Source organism: Scyliorhinus canicula, chromosome 17 (assembly GCF_902713615.1).
Source record: "Scyliorhinus canicula chromosome 17, sScyCan1.1, whole genome shotgun sequence".
NCBI lineage: Eukaryota > Metazoa > Chordata > Chondrichthyes > Carcharhiniformes > Scyliorhinidae > Scyliorhinus > Scyliorhinus canicula.
Genome location: NC_052162.1, coordinates 118,286,260 through 118,303,830, shown reverse-complemented (window position 1 = coordinate 118,303,830; position 17,571 = coordinate 118,286,260). Strand labels below are relative to the sequence as shown.

General features: G+C 53.4%; 1 pseudogene; it reads right to left on the bottom strand.

Moving 5' to 3' along the window:
- Positions 1–17,571, bottom strand: part of LOC119951558 — a 66,350-nt pseudogene that overhangs the window by 34,953 nt on the left and 13,826 nt on the right.

Sequence of the window (17,571 nt, the reverse complement as noted above, 5' to 3'; positions counted from 1 at the left end):
AATTTAAGGGCATTTAAGTGGTCACTGGATAGACATATGGATGAAAATGGAATAGTGTAGGTCAGATAGGCTTCAGATGGTTTCACGGGTCGGCGCAACATCGAGGGCCGAAGGGCCCGTACTGCGCTGTAATGTTCTATGTTCTATGTTCTAAGAGTGAGATGTCTGTAGTCCAGGCAGGAGGCCAAGAGGGTCGGCTGGGGGAGCTACCGGTCAGGTTAGTGAGGGACAGCTTTAGATATCTGGGGATACAAGTGACGCGGGACTGGGGCCGGTTACACAAGTTGAACTTGTCCTGACTGGTTGAGAAGATGAGGAGCGAGTTTCGGAAATGGGATGCGCTCCCGCTATCACTGGCAGGGAGGGTGCAGACGGTTAAGATGACGATATTGCCGAGATTTGTATTTGTGTTCCAATGCCTCCCGATTTTCATACCACGGTCAGTTTTTTTTAAAGAGGATCAACAAAATCATTTTGGGCTTGGTGTGGGTGGGTCAGTCCCCACGGGTGAAAAAGTTGATGCTCGAGTGGAATGGGGGGAGGGGGGGCTTTCCCTGCCACATTTTAGTAATTATTACTGGCCGGCCAATATTGTGATGATAAGGAAGTGGGTGGTGCGGACGGGGGCAGCTTGGGAGTGGATGGAAGTGGCCTCATGCAGGGGCACCAGCTTTGGGGGCACTGATAACGGCACCATTGCCGTTCCCGCCGGCGAGATATTCCACTAGTCCCATGGTGGTGGCGGCCCTGAGGATCTGGGGTCAGTGGAGGAGATCTGTTGCTGCACTGAGGGCGTCGGTTTGGTCCCCAATTTGTAACAATCATCAGTTCACTCCGGGGAGCTTAGATGGGGGATTTCGGGTATGGCAAAGGGCGGGGATTGAGAAGATGGGGATCCTGTTTCTGAAAGGGAGCTTTCCTAGTTTAAGGGTGCTGGAGGAGAGGTTTGGGCTGACACCAGGGAATGTTTTCAGATATCTACAGGTGCGGGACCTCCGGCGCAGGCAGGTAACACCCTTCCCACTCCTGCCATGAAGAGGGTTCAGGACAGGATAATGTCTAGGGGCTGGGTGGGGGAGGGGAGCATCTCGGACACTGACAGAGAATTAATGGGGGCGGAGGAGACACATACAGAGGAGCTGAAGCGTAAGTGGGAGGGGGAACTGGGGGGTCAAATGGAGGATGGCCTATGGGCGGAGGAGCTGAGCAGGGTCAACGCGACCGCTACATGCGCAAGACACAGCTTGATCCAGTTTAAGGTGGTACACCGGGCGCACATGTCAGCGGCTCGGATGAGTAGATTTTTTGGGGTGGAAGACAAGTGTGTCAGATGTGTGGGTGGACCAGCGAACCATGTCCATGTGTTCTGGGCATGTCCAAAACTTAGGGGATATTGGCAGGGGTTCATGGATGTCATGACCAAGGTATTGAAGACAAGGGTGGAAATGAGTCCAGGGGTAGCGATCTTTGGGGTGTTTGAGGACCCGGGTATTCAGGAAAGGCAGATGTTCTGGCCTTTTCCTCCTTGGTAGCCCGGCGATAGATACTACTGGCTTGGAGGGAGTCTCGGCCTCCGAAGTCAGAGGCCTGGTTAACCAACATGGCGAGGTAACCCTCAAAATAGTCCCCAAACCTGGATTAATCACACTCAGCCCACTCACACAGATCATTAATAAAGAATGAGTCATAATTTTGATTAACAATCATGTCTTTCACTCTATTTCAAATCTCCTGTGACAATCCAAACACAATATATTGTGAAGTTATTAGATTGAAAATGAGTTGTTGTGATTTGGGATTCACTGCCTGACAATGGTGCAGGAAGTACATTCAACTATAACTTTCAAAAGGGAACTGGACAGACTCTGGAAAGGAAAAGAAACATTCTGGGCGCTGGGTAGTTCAAAGAGGCAGCATGGGAATGATGGTGGAATGGCCTCCTTATGTTCTCTCTGAGTCCCTTTCCATTTAAAGGAAGTGGGAACTATCTGGGAGCCACTTCCTACGAGGGGGGTAGAAACAGAGATGATGGAATGTTTCCAAAAGGAAATTGGATAGCGCTTGACGGAAATAAACCGACAGGAATAGTGGGGATAGAACAACGGAATGGGCTCAATGGGTCAAATAGCCCCATTCCCGCTCCGAATATCTGGTTGGTCTAAAGAGAGAAATTTCAGCTGCTGCAGTCTCTCCAACTCACTGAAGACCCTCATCCCTGGTGCCATTCTCGTAAATCTCCTCGGCACCGTCTCTGAGAACTTCACATCTTTCCTAAAGCGTGGGGCCCAGAAATAGGGTTCCATTCTAGAGGGATAGAATTGAAAAGCAGGGAGGTTATGTTCAACTTGTTTAGAACCAGGGTTAGACTACACTGGGAGCACTGTCAACATTTGTCATCTCCATTTAGAACAAGGAAATAGAGGCACTGGAGAAGGTGTAACAAAGATTCACAAGAATAATACCAGAACTGAGAACATTTCACCCTCAGGAAAGGGTAGGGCTGCTTTTCTCCAGAAAAGAGAAGACTGAAGGGTGACCTGATGGAAGTCTTTAAAATGATGAAGGGGTTCAATAATCCAATAGGGATTTCATGAGGAGCAGCTTTACCCAGCGAGTGGTGAGAATGTGGAACTCACTACCATAGCGAGCGGTTGAGATGAACAGCATGAATACATTGAAGGGGAAGCTAGATACAGACATGAGGGAGAAAGGAATAGAAGGAGATGCTGATGGGGGGAGATGAAGAGGGGTGGGTGGAGGCTCCTGTGGAGCATTAATACTGACAGAGACCATTGAGCCGACTGGCCTGGCCCTGTGCTGTAGACTCCGTTAAACTTTTATCACAAACGAATCCGGAAGAATGACTCGATACTCGGGTTTGCTCCAATGGTCAAACAGTTTATTGATTTAACACCGGCGGGGAGTGAGTCACTGGGCTCACCATGTACATCTCCACTGAACAAAGAAAATCATCAATATTTATACAGTTACTCAGCCCATCCAGTCTGCACACAATCCAATCCTCATGGTTATAGATTACATGTTAAATATTGATCCAATTATATCGGTAACTGGGCATGATGTGGCTGCATGATCAGTGCATGCTCAGCTAGGAGCTTCCTCAAGATATTTCCCAGACATCTTATCAACTGTCCTTGGGTGTGGACAATGTTCAACTTGTTTAGAGCCAGGGTTAGACTACACTGGGAGCACCATCAACATTTTTTATCTCCATTTAGAAAAAGGAAATCGAGGCCCTGGAGAAGGGATAACAAAGATTCATAAGAATAATACCAGAACTGAGAGCATTTCACCCTCAGGAAAGGCTGGGGCTGCTTTTCTCTGGAAAAGAGAAGACTGAAGGGTGATCTGATGGGAGTCTTTAAGATGATGAAGGGGTTCAATAATCCAATAGGGATTTGATGAGAATCTCAGTTCTGTCTCAGGTCTTTGAAAAAGTGGGTACAGTGGTTAGTACTGCTGCCTCACAGCACCAGGATGTGCAGGTTCGGTGGATTGGCTGTGCTAAATTGCCCCTTATTCCAAAGGTGTGCAGCTTCGGTGGGGTTGTGGGGAGAGGGTGGGGGACTGGGCCTAGGTAGGGTGCTTTTTCAGAGGTCTTTGTTCTTTGTTTGGTGCAGACATAATGGGCTGAATGGCCTCCTTCTGCACTGTATGGTTCTAACCCAGCAATTCAATTAATAGGGACTCCACGCTGCTGCCTGTGCCACTGATGAAAGGCCCAACTCAGCAGCTCATTGTCTGCGTCTCTGGTTAATGCAAAACCTATCATGCCCCTTATTTTAGTTTGTGATGCTCCATTTTGTTCACATAATACATATTTTCACACACAATATCCATATATTGTAGGTATCTCCGCACTGGCCCACTCTAACAGATCAGAGACAAATGTATTTATTTTAGATCTACCTGTCGTGGGGGGAAAACACGATTTACTATTCAGGATAAAATAAATGTCCTTCATCGGCTTTTGTGGATCATTTCAGTGGAAATGTGCTCTCCCAGGCTCAAAGAACATCAGCCCACTGGAAGCAAAGTCATGAGATCGGTCATTGTATAGAACCTTGGTTAGACCACAGCTGGAGTACTGTGTGCAGTTTTACTCCCCTTACCTTAGGAAAGGTATTATTGCCACAGAGGGAGGGCAATGAAAGTTCACCAGACTTGTTCCGGGGATGGGAGGACTGTCCTACGAAGAGAGATTGGGGACTGGGCCTGTAGTTTCTACAGTTTCGAAGAATGAGAGGTCATCTCATAGAAACTTACACAATACTTAAAGGAATAGACAGGGTGGATGCAGGCGAGATGTTTCCCCTGGTTGGAGAGTCTGGAACCAGGGGACACATTTTCAAAATAAGGGGGAAGCCACTTAGGACGGGTCTCGGAGGAGACATTTCTTTACTCGGAGGGTGGTGAATCTTTGGAATTCTCTACCCCAGAGGGCTGTGGAAGCTCAGTCATTGAGTGTGTTTAATGCAGAGACTGGCACATTTCTAAATAGCAATAACACAAAGGGATATGGGGACAGTGTGGGGGAAAATACATTGAAGTGAATGATCAGCCATGATCATATTGAATGGTGGAGCAGGCTTGATGGGCTGAATGGCCAATTCCAGATTCTATGTTCCAATGATATAAAGATAGGTAGGAAAGTAAATTGTGAAGAGGACATAAGGAGGTTACAAAGGGATTGATAGGTTACGTGAGAGGGAAAAGATCTGCCACATGGAGAATAATGTGGGAAAATGTGTAATTATCCATTTTGGCCAGAAGAATATAAAAACTTATTATCTAAATGGTGAGAGATTGCAGAGCTCTGAGACTCAGAGGGATCTGGGTGTCCAAGAGCATGAATCACAAAAGGCGAGTACACAGGTACAGCAAGTAATTAGGAAAACTAATCAGAATGTTATTGTTTATTGTGGGGGGAATTGAACACAAAAGTAGGGAGGTTATGCTTCAGTTATACAGGACATTGCTGCATCCTTTGAAACAAATCAAGAGGTTTGTCCTTAAACCCGCTGTGGTTAGTATTCAAATGCCTTTGAAGTTTTGAGGGTTTGAAACTTTCATTGGCCAGTGTTTCACTTTGCATCCTGATTTACATTCGCACAATTAACCACAGCCGGTTTGAGACCCTCTGGGTGGAAACTTTCTTCCTCATTTCCATGTCCTCTTGTTGCTGACACTTCAACTACTGAGAGCAGCTGCTTTCTATCCACTGTCCATGAGCCTCAATTTTATACACCTTAATCAGGTCCCTCTCAGCCATCTCTGCTCTAGAAAACAACCCGAGCTTATCCAGCCTCTCTGCATGGTTAAACTATCCCATCCCAGGCAACAGGTGGGCGGGCCTGTGCCATGGGGGCACTCTTTTTCTTCCGTCTTCGGCATGGTGTCCACCATAGCGGAGGTGGAAGAGACCCCCTGCCCTGCGCATGCGCCGGGATAATGTCAGCAGCCGCTGGCGCTCCGGCGCATGCGTGGACTTCCGCCGGCCGGCAAAGGCCTTTCGGCCCCAGCTGGCGGGGCGCCAAAGGCCGTTTGCGCCGGCCAGCGGAGCGGGAACCACTCCGCCGTGGGCCTAGCTCCTATAGGTGCAGAGAATTCTGAACCTTTGGGGAGGACCGCGCCGGAGTGGTTCACGCCACTCCAAAACGGCGAGACCCCCCGCCTCGCCTAGTAGGGGAGAATCCCGGCCCTGATGTAGACTCACCGGTCTGCGATACTGGAAGTCTGCAGAGGGATTTGGCTAGTTTAAGTGAATGGGCTAGGGTCTGGCAGATGGTATACAATGTTGCCAAATGTGAGGTTATCCATTTTGGTAGGAATATCGGCTAAAGGAATTATTGTTTAAATTATAAAATATTAAAACATGCCGCTGTGCAGAGGGACCTGGGTGTGCTAGTGCATGAGTCGCAAAAAGTTGGTTTACAAGTGCAACAGGTGATTAAGAAGGCAAATGGAGTTTTGTCCTTCATTGCCAGAGGGATGGAGTTTAAGACTAGTGAGGTTATGCTGCAACTGAATAAGGTGTTAGTGAGGCCACATCTGGAGTATTGTGTTCAGTTTTGGTCTCCTTACCTGAGAAAGGACTTACTGGCGCTGGAGGGTGTGCAGAGGAGATTCATCCCAGAGTTGAGGGGGTTGGATTACGAGGAGAGGTTGATTAGACTGGGACTGTACTCGTTGGAAGTTAGAAGTATGAAGGGGGATCTTATAGAAACATATAAAATTATGAAGGGAATAGATAGGATAGATGCGGGCAGGTTGTTTCCACTGGTGGCTGAAAGCAGAACTAGGGGGCATAGCCTCAAAATAAGGGGAAGTAAATTTAGGACTGAGTTTAGGAGGAACTTCTTCACCCAAAGGGTTGTGAATCTATGGATTTCCCTGCCTATCGAAGCAGTTGAGGCTCCTTCATTAAATGTTTTCAAGATAAAGATAGATAAAGTTTTGAAGAATAAAGGGTTATGGTGTTCGGGCGGGAAAGTGGAGCTGAGTCCACAAAAGATCAGCCATGATCTCATTGAATGGCGGAGCAGGCTCGAGGGGCCAGATGACCAACTCCTGTTCCTAGTTCTTATGTAATTCCCTGGCTTATCTAAACCTTCTGAAAAGTGGAACCACATTAACCATCCTCCAGGCCTCTATAACCTCTCCTATGGCCAGAGGGGCAATGGGCAATGTTGAGAAGGCGGGGCCTTCATGAATAACCTCAGTCGGGACAGGAGTCGAAGCCGTGCTGCTGGAGTCGCTCTGCATCTTGAACCAGCCATCTAGCCAACTGAGCTAACTGACCCCTGGTATAGATTTAATAATTCCTGAAATATTAGCTATTCCCTGTCTCCCATGTAGTTTCCCAGTCCACCTCAGACAACTTGCCCCTCTTACCCGGTTAGTTTTCTTCTTGATAAAGAAAACAAAAGAACCATGTGACCACCATAGCCCAGCTGCATGGCAACATGGCTGCTTTGGGGAGGGGGGGAAGGGTAGCCCAGCTACATGGCAACATGGCTGCTTTGGGGAGGGGGAAGGGTAGCCCAGCTGCATGGCAACATGGCTGCTTTGGGGAAGGGGAAGGGTAGCCCAGCTGCTTGGCAACATGGCTGCTTTGGGGAGGGGGAAGGGTAGCCCAGCTGCATGGCAACATGGCTGCTTTGGGGAGGGGGGAGGGTAGCCCAGCTGCATGGCAACATGGCTGCTTTGGGGGGGGGGGGGTAGCCCAGCTACATGGCAACATGGCTGCTTTGGGGGGGGGGGGGAAGGGTAGCCCAGCTGCATGGCAACATGGCTGCTTCGGAGGGGGAAGGGTAGCCCAGCTGCATGGCAACATGGCTGCTTTGGGGGGGGGGGAGGGTAGCCCAGCTGCATGGCAACATGGCTGCTTTGGGGGAAGGGTAGCCCAGCTGCATGGCAACATGGCTGCTTTGGGGAGGGGAAGGGTAGCCCAGCTGCATGGCAACATGGCTGCTTTGGGGGAGGGGGGGAGGGTAGCCCAGCTGCATGGCAACATGGCTGCTTTGGGGGAGGGGGGAGGGTAGCCCAGCTGCATGGCAACATGGCTGCTTTGGGGAGGGGGGGGAAGGGTAGCCCAGCTGCATGGCAACATGGCTGCTTTGGGGGGGGGGGGGGGGGGTAGCCCAGCTACATGGCAACATGGCTGCTTTGGGGAGGGGGGGAGGGTAGCCCAGCTGCATGGCAACATGGCTGCTTTGGGAGGGGGAAGGGTAGCCCAGCTGCATGGCAACATGGCTTGCTTTGGGGAGGGGGGGGGAGGTAGCCCAGCTGCATGGCAACATGGCTGCTTCGGGGAGGGGGGGTGGGGTAGCCCAGCTGCATGGCAACATGGCTGCTTTGGGGAGGGGGAAGGGTAGCCCAGCTTTGTGGCAACATGGCTGCTTTGGAGAGGGGGAGGGTAGCCCAGCTGCATGGCAACATGGCTGCTTTGGGGGGGGGGAAGGGTAGCCCAGCTGCATGGCAACATGGCTGCTTTGGGGGGGGGGGGAGGGTAGCCCAGCTACATGGCAACATGGCTGCTTTGGGGAGGGGGAAGGTAACCCAGCTGCATGGCAACATGGCTGCTTTGGGAGGGGAGAAGGGTAGCCCAGCTGCATGGCAACATGGCTGCTTTGGGGGGGGGGGAGGGTAGCCCAGCTACATGGCAACATGGCTGCTTTGGGGGGGGAGAAGGGTAGCCCCAGCTGCATGGCAACATGGCTGCTTTGGGGGGGGGGAGGGTAGCCCAGCTGCATGGCAACATGGCTGCTTTGGGGGGGGAGAAGGGTTAGCCCAGCTGCATGGCAACATGGCTGCTTTGGGGGGGGGGAGGGTAGCCCAGCTACATGGCAACATGGCTGCTTTGGGGAGGGGGAAGGTAGCCCAGCTGCATGGCAACATGGCTGCTTTGGGGAGGGGGAAGGGTAGCCCAGCTACATGGCAACATGGCTGCTTTGGGGAGGGGGGGGAAGGGTAGCCCAGCTACATGGCAACATGGCTGCTTCGGAGGGGGAAGGGTAGCCCAGCTGCATGGCAACATGGCTGCTTCGGAGGGGGAATGGTTGCCCAGCTTCGTGGCAACATGGCTGCTTTGGGGAGGGGGGAGGGTATCCCAGCTGCATGGCAACATGGCTGCTTTGGGGAGGGGGAGGGTAGCCCAGCTGCATGGCAACATGGCTGCTTTGGGGAGGGGGGGGGGGGAGCCCAGCTGCATGGCAACATGGCTGCTTTGGGGAGGGGAAGGTAACCCAGCTGCATGGCAACATGGCTGCTTTGGGGAGGGGGGGGGGGAGGGTAGCCCAGCTGCATGGCAACATGGCTGCTTCGGGGAGGGGGGTGGGGTAGCCCAGCTGCCATGGCAACATGGCTGCTTTGGGGAGGGGGGAGGGTAGCCCAGCTGATGGCAACATGGCTGCTTTGGGAGGGGGTGAGGGTATAGCCCAGCTGCATGGCAACATGGCTGCTTTGGGGGGGGGAGGGTATAGCCCAGCTGCATGGCAACATGGCTGCTTGGGGGGGGGGGGAGGGTAGCCCAGCTGCATGGCAACATGGCTGCTTTGGGGGGGGGAGAAGGGTAGCCCAGCTGCATGGCAACATGGCTGCTTGGGGAGGGGGGGGGGGGTAGCCCAGCTGCATGGCAACATGGCTGCTTTGGGGGGGGGAGGGAAGGTAGCCCAGCTGCATGGCAACATGGCTGCTTTGGGGAGGGGGGGGAAGGGTAGCCCAGCTGCATGGCAACATGGCTGCTTTGGGGAGGGGGGGAAGGGTAGCCCAGCTGCATGGCAACATGGCTGCTTTGGGGAGGGGGGGGGGGGGTAGCCCCAGCTGCATGGCAACATGGCTGCTTTGGGGAGGGGGAAGGTAGCCCAGCTGCATGGCAACATGGCTGCTTTGGGGAGGGGGAAGGGTAGCCCAGCTACATGGCAACATGGCTGCTTTGGGGAGGGGGGGGAAGGGTAGCCCAGCTACATGGCAACATGGCTGCTTCGGAGGGGGAAGGGTAGCCCAGCTGCATGGCAACATGGCTGCTTCGGAGGGGGAATGGTTGCCCAGCTTCGTGGCAACATGGCTGCTTTGGGGAGGGGGGAGGGTAGCCCAGCTGCATGGCAACATGGCTGCTTTGGGGAGGGGGAGGGTAGCCCAGCTGCATGGCAACATGGCTGCTTTGGGGAGGGGGGGGGTAGCCCAGCTGCATGGCAACATGGCTGCTTTGGGGAGGGGGAAGGTAACCCAGCTGCATGGCAACATGGCTGCTTTGGGGGGGGGGGGGGGTGGGTAGCCCAGCTGCATGGCAACATGGCTGCTTTGGGGGGGGGGGGGGGTAGCCCAGCTGCATGGCAACATGGCTGCTTTGGGGGGGGGGGGAAGGGTAGCCCAGCTGCATGGCAACATGGCTGCTTTGGGGAGGGGGGGGGGGGTAGCCCCAGCTGCATGGCAACATGGCTGCTTTGGGGAGGGGGGAGGGTAGCCCAGCTGCATGGCAACATGGCTGCTTTGGGGAGGGGGAGGGTAGCCCAGCTGCATGGCAACATGGCTGCTTTGGGAGGGGGGAGGGTAGCCCAGCTGCATGGCAACATGGCTGCTTTGGGAGGGGGGAGGGTAGCCCAGCTGCATGGCAACATGGCTGCTTTGGGGAGGGGGGGGGGTAGCCCAGCTGCATGGCAACATGGCTGCTTTGGGGAGGGGGGGGGGGGGGTAGCCCAGCTACATGGCAACATGGCTGCTTTGGGGAGGGGGGGGGAGGGTAGCCCAGCTGCATGGCAACATGGCTGCTTTGGGGAGGGGGGAGGGTAGCCCAGCTGCATGGCAACATGGCTGCTTTGGGAGGGGGGGGAGGGTAGCCCAGCTGCATGGCAACATGGCTGCTTTGGGGAGGGGGGAAGGGTAGCCCAGCTGCATGGCAACATGGCTGCTTCGGAGGGGGGAGGGTAGCCCAGCTGCATGGCAACATGGCTGCTTTGGGGGGGGGGGGGGAGGGTTAGCCCAGCTGCATGGCAACATGGCTGCTTTGGGGGGGGGGGAGGTAGCCCAGCTGCATGGCAACATGGCTGCTTTGGGAGGGGGGAGGGTAGCCCAGCTGCATGGCAACATGGCTGCTTTGGAGAGGGGAGGGTAGCCCAGCTGCATGGCAACATGGCTGCTTTGGGGAGGGGGGGGGGGTAGCCCAGCTGCATGGCAACATGGCTGCTTTGGGGGGGGGGGGGGGTAGCCCAGCTGCATGGCAACATGGCTGCTTTGGGGGGGGGGGGGGGGGTAGCCCAGCTGCATGGCAACATGGCTGCTTTGGGGAGGGGGAGGGTAGCCCAGCTGCATGGCAACATGGCTGCTTTGGGGAGGGGGGAGGGTAGCCCAGCTACATGGCAACATGGCTGCTTCGGAGGGGGAAGGGTAGCCCAGCTGCATGGCAACATGGCTGCTTTGGGGAGGGGGAAGGGTAGCCCAGCTACATGGCAACATGGCTGCTTCGGAGGGGGAATGGTTGCCCAGCTTCGTGGCAACATGGCTGCTTTGGGGAGGGGGGAGGGTATCCCAGCTGCATGGCAACATGGCTGCTTTGGGGAGGGGGGAAGGGTAGCCCAGCTGCATGGCAACATGGCTGCTTTGGGGAGGGGGGAGGGTAGCCCAGCTGCATGGCAACATGGCTGCTTTGGTGAGGGGGGAGGGTAGCCCAGCTACATGGCAACATGGCTGCTTTGGGGAGGGGGGGGGGAGGGTAGCCCAGCTGCATGGCAACATGGCTGCTTTGGGGGGGGGGGGGGGGGTTGCCCAGCTTCGTGGCAACATGGCTGCTTTGGGGAGGGGGAAGGGTAGCCCAGCTGCATGGCAACATGGCTGCTTTGGAGGGGGAAGGTTCCAAACAGAAATGCAAACGAAATATTTTCTTACTTTCAAATGTCCATTCACTCTGTGATCTTTGTGAAATTTGAAACCAGGTATTTGGAACAAGGCTCATAGAGCATCAGCCCACTGGAAGCAAATTCATCAGACTGGCCAGTCCAGCAGAAAGAAACCCTCTGCCCCCCCCTATTGACCAACTGTCAGAATGAACAAAATGCAGCCCTGGATGTAACTGAGAACAGAAACAATATCAGAATCCAACCCCTGTGATCAATTGTGAACTTGGTGTCTCAGCAGATACAATGAATTACAAAATCCCTTTCGACTTAATGAGGGGAAGGATAGAAGGGTTCTCCAATTCATGAGCATTATACATTATGCATTTTCAAGAACTGGATAACATCGAACATTAGTTGGGGGGGGGGGGGGGGGGGGGGCGTGAGTGGCAGAGTTGGGGGGAGGGTAGCGATGGGTGTTAATGTGGCTATGGGTGATCCCTAATTCCTTTTTGTCGTTTGTTTATGTGAACATGCAAGCTAATGTTTGGGGTTTGGTGGGTGGATGGGATCGTTGTTATTGATATGGGGATTGACATATTTGTTACTGATTATTGTTTACTGTTGGTGGGAGTAAATTTGGGAGAAAATGTGAAAAAGAAGAATAAAGAAATATTTTTTAAAAAACCTTTCGACTTTGAGCTCATGTGAATGGCCTCTCCCCAGTATGAACCCGCTGGTGTCCCTGCAGCTGGGATGGATCACTGAACACCTTCCCCTATTCAGAACAAGAGAATGGCTTCTCCCCGGTGCGGGCTCGCTGGTGCACCCGCAGGTTGGACAAGCGAGTGAATGCCTTCCCACACTGAGAGCAGCTGAACGACCTCTCCCCAGTGTGAACTCGTTGGTGTGACTGTAGGTTGGATAACTGAGTGAATCCCTTCCCACACTGACAGCAGGTGAATGGCCTCTCCCCAGTGTGAACTCGCTGGTGTGTCCGCAGGGTAGATGGATCACTGAATCCCTTCCCACACTGAGAGCAGGTAAATGGCCTCTCCCCAGTGTGAACTCTCTAATGTACCTGCAGGTTGGATAAGTTAATGAATCCCTTCCCACACTGAGAGCAGGTGAACGGCCTCTCCCCAGTGTGAACTCGCTGGTGTGTCTGCAGGCTGCTTGACTGAGCAAATCCCATCCCACACTGAGAGCAAGTAAATGGCCTCTCCCCAGTGTGAACTCTCTTATGTACCTGCAGGTTGGATAAGTTAATGAATCCCTTCCCACACTGAGAGCAGGTGAATGGCCTCTCCCCAGTGTGAACTCTCTTATGTACCTGCAGGTTGGATAAGTTAATGAATCCCTTCCCACACTGAGAGCAGGTGAATGGCCTCTCCCCAGTGTGAACTCTCTTATGTACCTGCAGGTTGGATAAGTTAATGAATCCCTTCCCACACTGAGAGCAGGTGAATGGCCTCTCCCCAGTGTGAATTCGCTGATGTGTCTGCAGGGTGGTTGAATCACTGAATCCCTTCCCACACTGAGAGCAGCTGAAGGGCCTTGCCCCAGTGTGAACTCGCATGTGTGACTGCAAGTGGGACAAGCAAGTGAACCCCTTCTCACAATGAGAGCAAGTGAATGGTCTATCTCCAGTGTGACTGCATCGATGAGCTTCCAGCACAGATGGGGCTCTGTATCCTTTCCCACAGTCCACACATTTCCACGGTTTCTTCATGGTGACAATGTCCTTGTGTCTCTCCAGATGGGACAATCAATTGAAGCCTTGACCACACACACAACACGTGTATGGTCTCACCCCGCTGTGAATGGTGTGATGTTTTTCAGGCTGTGTAACTGGTTCAAGCTCTTTCCACAGTCAGTGCTCTGGAACACTCCCACTCGGGTGTGTGTGTGTCTCGGTGCTTTTCCAGTCGCATTGATGTTTACAATTTTTTGAAGGTGACAGCTTCGGCAAAAATTTCTCCTTCTTGATTCAAAGGCTGCTAATTTTCAGGTTCCAATGAATCGAGTGACTCCATCAGATTGAGTAAGATTTCTGCTATCAATCTTCCTCTTCTAATGTCCTGGAAATACAATTCACAAAGTCATTACTGTCAATACAGGATAGAAATTCAGAACAACAATTCTAGTTTCTATGGAACATTCTTTCCTCTGTCATAGAATTTACAATGCAGAAGGAGGGCATTCAGCTCATCGAGACTGCACTGGCCCTTGGAAAGAGCACCCTACTTACACCCACATCTCCACCCTATCCCCGGAACCCAGTGACCCCACCTAACCTTTTTGGACATTAAGGGCAATTGGCCAATCAACCTAATCTGCAAATCTTTGAACGGTGAGAGGAAACCGGAGCACCCGGAGGAAACCCACTAAGACATGGGGAGATGCAGACTCGCGCAATCAGTGACCCAAGCCAGGAATCGAACCTGGGACACCTCGAGCTGTGGAGCAACAGTGCTAACCACTGTGCTACTGTCACCCATTCCCCAAGAGCTGTAAATCTCTGTCTCACATACTCTCTCAACAGATCCTTGCTCACTGTTTCTTGTCCAGAACACAGATTATAACAAATAGGAGCTACAGTAGTTCATTTGGCCCATCGAGCCTGCTCAACCATTCAATGAGCTCATTTACCGATCTACCTCAGCACCATTTCCCACATTATCCCCCATATCCCTTGATATCTTCAATATCTAGAAACGGATCAATCTTGATCTTGAAAATACTTGATGACTGAGGCTCCACAGTCCTCTGAGGTAGAGAATTCCATCCTCAAACGAAGAAATCCCTCATCTCAGCTTTCTCTCCAAATTCCTACTGGTTCCCCATAACCCTCGACTCCCTGGTCAATCAGAAATCTGTCCAACTCAGCGGTGAATATATTCAGTGACCCCCAGACTCCACTGGTCCCTGTGGAAGAGAAATTCAGAGACTGACAACCCTCTGAGGGAAGAGATGGCTGGAAATATATAACGTAGCTGCAGCACAATATAGAACATAGAACATAGAACAGTACAGCACAGAACAGGCCCTTCGGCCCTCGATGTTGTGCCGAACAATGATCACCCCACTTAAACCCACGTAACCCGTATACCCGTAACCCAACAATCCCCCCATTAACCTTACACTACGGGCAATTTAGCATGGCCAATCCACCTAACCTGCACATCTTTGGACTGTGGGAGGAAACCGGAGCACCCGGAGGAAACCCACGCACACACGGGGAGGACGTGCAGACTCCACACAGACAGTGACCCAGCCGGGAATCGAACCTGGGACCCTGGAGCTGTGAAGCATTGATGCTAACCACCATGCTACCGTGAGGCCCCTAATGGCACAATATGACACAACTGGAAATAATAATAAATGTACTTTGTTACAGAATCATCAATAATATATCTAATCTGTACCATATAACAACACTGGACATTTCTGTCTGATATTAATTTACTAACCCTTTAAATGTCAGCCATTTCCTGAGAAACCAGCCCTTTAATTGTGAACATTGGGAAAGAGACCATTTTAGCCAGACAAATAAATGTGTCAAGCTGAGGAAGCAAAGGATGTCAATGACTTTAAGAGAGAAAGAGAGAGACCTAGGCCAAGCTTTGCAGAGTGATGCACCATCGATTGCACGCGAGGCGAGTGATTTACCAATGTCAGGCTTTAATTAACTAGAACACAGCCTGGCGATCGTCTACAGTGGAAAGGGACGATCGTCAGGCTTCTGAGCATTTATACCTCGTTGATAGAGGCGTGGTTAACTCAGCCTCTCGGCCAATCGGTCGAGAGGCACATGACCGACCAGGGCCAATGGTAAGCCGACGTTCTGGCCCAATGGCAGACGAGTATGCAGATCATATCATCACATTCACCCCTTGCGGGGGGGTGGGGGGGGGGGGGGGGGGGTGGTGAACGAGACCCGGGGTGGGGGGGGGGGGGGGGGGGAAGAACTGATGATATGAGTAGCCGTCGGGAGAATAATTTTCTCTCCGTACCCTTATCGAATTTGGGGGCTTGCCACTGGCCCAGACATAACAATATTTACAAAAAGGAAAGTCCATGGGGCTGTAGAACTCTAGAGGGATTCGATCAGTCGTTTGGTGGTCCTTGACGTCCTGGCCGAGCGCCGTAGTGGAGGAGGTGTCGTTGGATCGGCTGATGGTCCTGCTGATGTCCTGGAGTCCGGGAGCGATAGACCTCGAGTAGTCTCCGTCACCTGAGCTGGCCGCGGAGACGCCATGGATGAGGGATGGGGAAGCTGAGTGGGGTGCTGGGGTGAAAAAGGGGAGGGGGGGTCTGTGGTGGGGGGGGGGGGGGCTGCACGCCGGCGGGTGCCAGGTCCCGGAGGGAGACCGTGTCCTGCCGACCGTCGGGGTACTCCACATACGCGTACTGCGGGTTAGCGTGGAGTAACTGGACATGCTCCACCAACGGGTCGGACTTGTGCACCCGCACATGCTTCCGGAGCAAGATGGGCCCGGGGGTGACCAGCCACGTCGGGAGAGGGGATCCGGAGGACAACTTCCTGGGGAAAACAAGAAGATGCTCATGAGGTGTCTGATTAGTTGCAGTACAGAGGAGTGAGCGGATAGAGTGCAGTGCATCGGGGAGCACCTCTTGCCATCGGGAAATAGGGAGATCTCTGGACCGGAGGGCCAGTAGTATGGTCTTCCAGATGGTACCATTCTCCCGCTCGACCTGTCCGTTACCCCGAGGGTTATAGCTGGTCGTCCTGCTAGAGGCGATGCCCCTGTCGAGCAGGAATTGACACAGCTCGTCGCTCATAAATGAGGACCCCCGGTCGCTGTGAATGTACTCGGGGTAGCCAAACAGCGAGAAGATGGAGAGTAGGGCCTTAATGACGGTTGATGTGGTCATGTCGGGACAGGGAATGGCAAAGGGGAAGCGGGAGTGTTCGTCGACAACCACCAGGAAGTAAATGTTGCGGTTGTTAGAGGGAAGGGGCCCCTTGAAGTCAATGCTGAGACGTTCAAAGGGGCGGGATGCTTTGATCAGGTGTGCGCGCTCGGTGCGGTAGAAGTGCGGTTTGCACTCGGCGCAGATGTGGCAGCCACGGGTTACTGTCCTGACTTCCTCGATAGAGTAGGGCAGGTTGCGGGTCTTAATGAAGTGGTATAGGCGGGTCACCCCTGGATGGCAGAGGTCCGCGTGGAGGGAGCGGAGGCGGTCTATCTGCGCGCTGGCGCAGGTACCGCGGGACAGGGCATCAGGAGGCTCATTGAGCTTCCCAGGACGATACAAGATATCATAGTTGTACGTGGACAACTCGATCCGCCACCGTAAAATCTTGTCATTTTTGATCTTGCCCCTTTGTGCATTATCAAACATGAAGGCTACTGACCGTTGGTCTGTGAGGAGGGTAAACCTCCTGCCGGCCAAATAGTGCCTCCAATGTCGCACGGCTTCGACTATGGCCTGGGCTTCCTTTTCCACAGCGGGGTGGCGGAGTTCGGAAGCCTGGAGGGTTCTGGAGAAGAAGGCCACGGGTCTGCCCGCTTGGTTCAGGGTGGCCGCCAGAGCTACTTCAGATGCGTCGCTCTCGACCTGGAAGGGGAGGGCCTCGTCGATGGCGCGCATCGTGGCCTTTGTGATGTCCGCTTTGATGCGGCTAAAGGCCTGACAGGCCTCCGTCGACGGCGGGAAGGTCGTGGTTTGCATGAGGGGACGGGCCTTGTCCGCGTAGTTGGGAACCCATTGGGCGTAGTATGCGAAAAACCCCAGGCAGCGTTTGAGAGATTTGGGGGTATTGGGGAGAGGGAGTTCCATCAGGGGGTGCATGCGTTCGGGATCGGGGCCTATCACTCCGTTACGCACTACGTAGCCGAGGATGGCTAGGCGGTCGGTGCTGAACACGCATTTATCCTTATTGTACGTGAGGTTAAGGAGTTTTGCGGTTTGGAGGTATTTCTGGAGGTTGGCGTCATGGTCCTGCTGGTCGTGGCCGCAGACGGTGACATTATCAAGGTACGGGAAGGTAGCCTGTAATCCGTACTTGTCGACCATTCGGTCCATCTCCCGTTGGAAGACCGAGACCCCATTCGTGACACCAAACGGAACCCAAAGGAAGTGGTAGAGGCGCCCGTCAGCCTCGAACGCGGTGTACAGTCGGTCACTCGCGCGGATGGGGAGCTGGTGGTAAGCGGACTTAAGGTCCACAGTTGAGAAGACCTTGTAT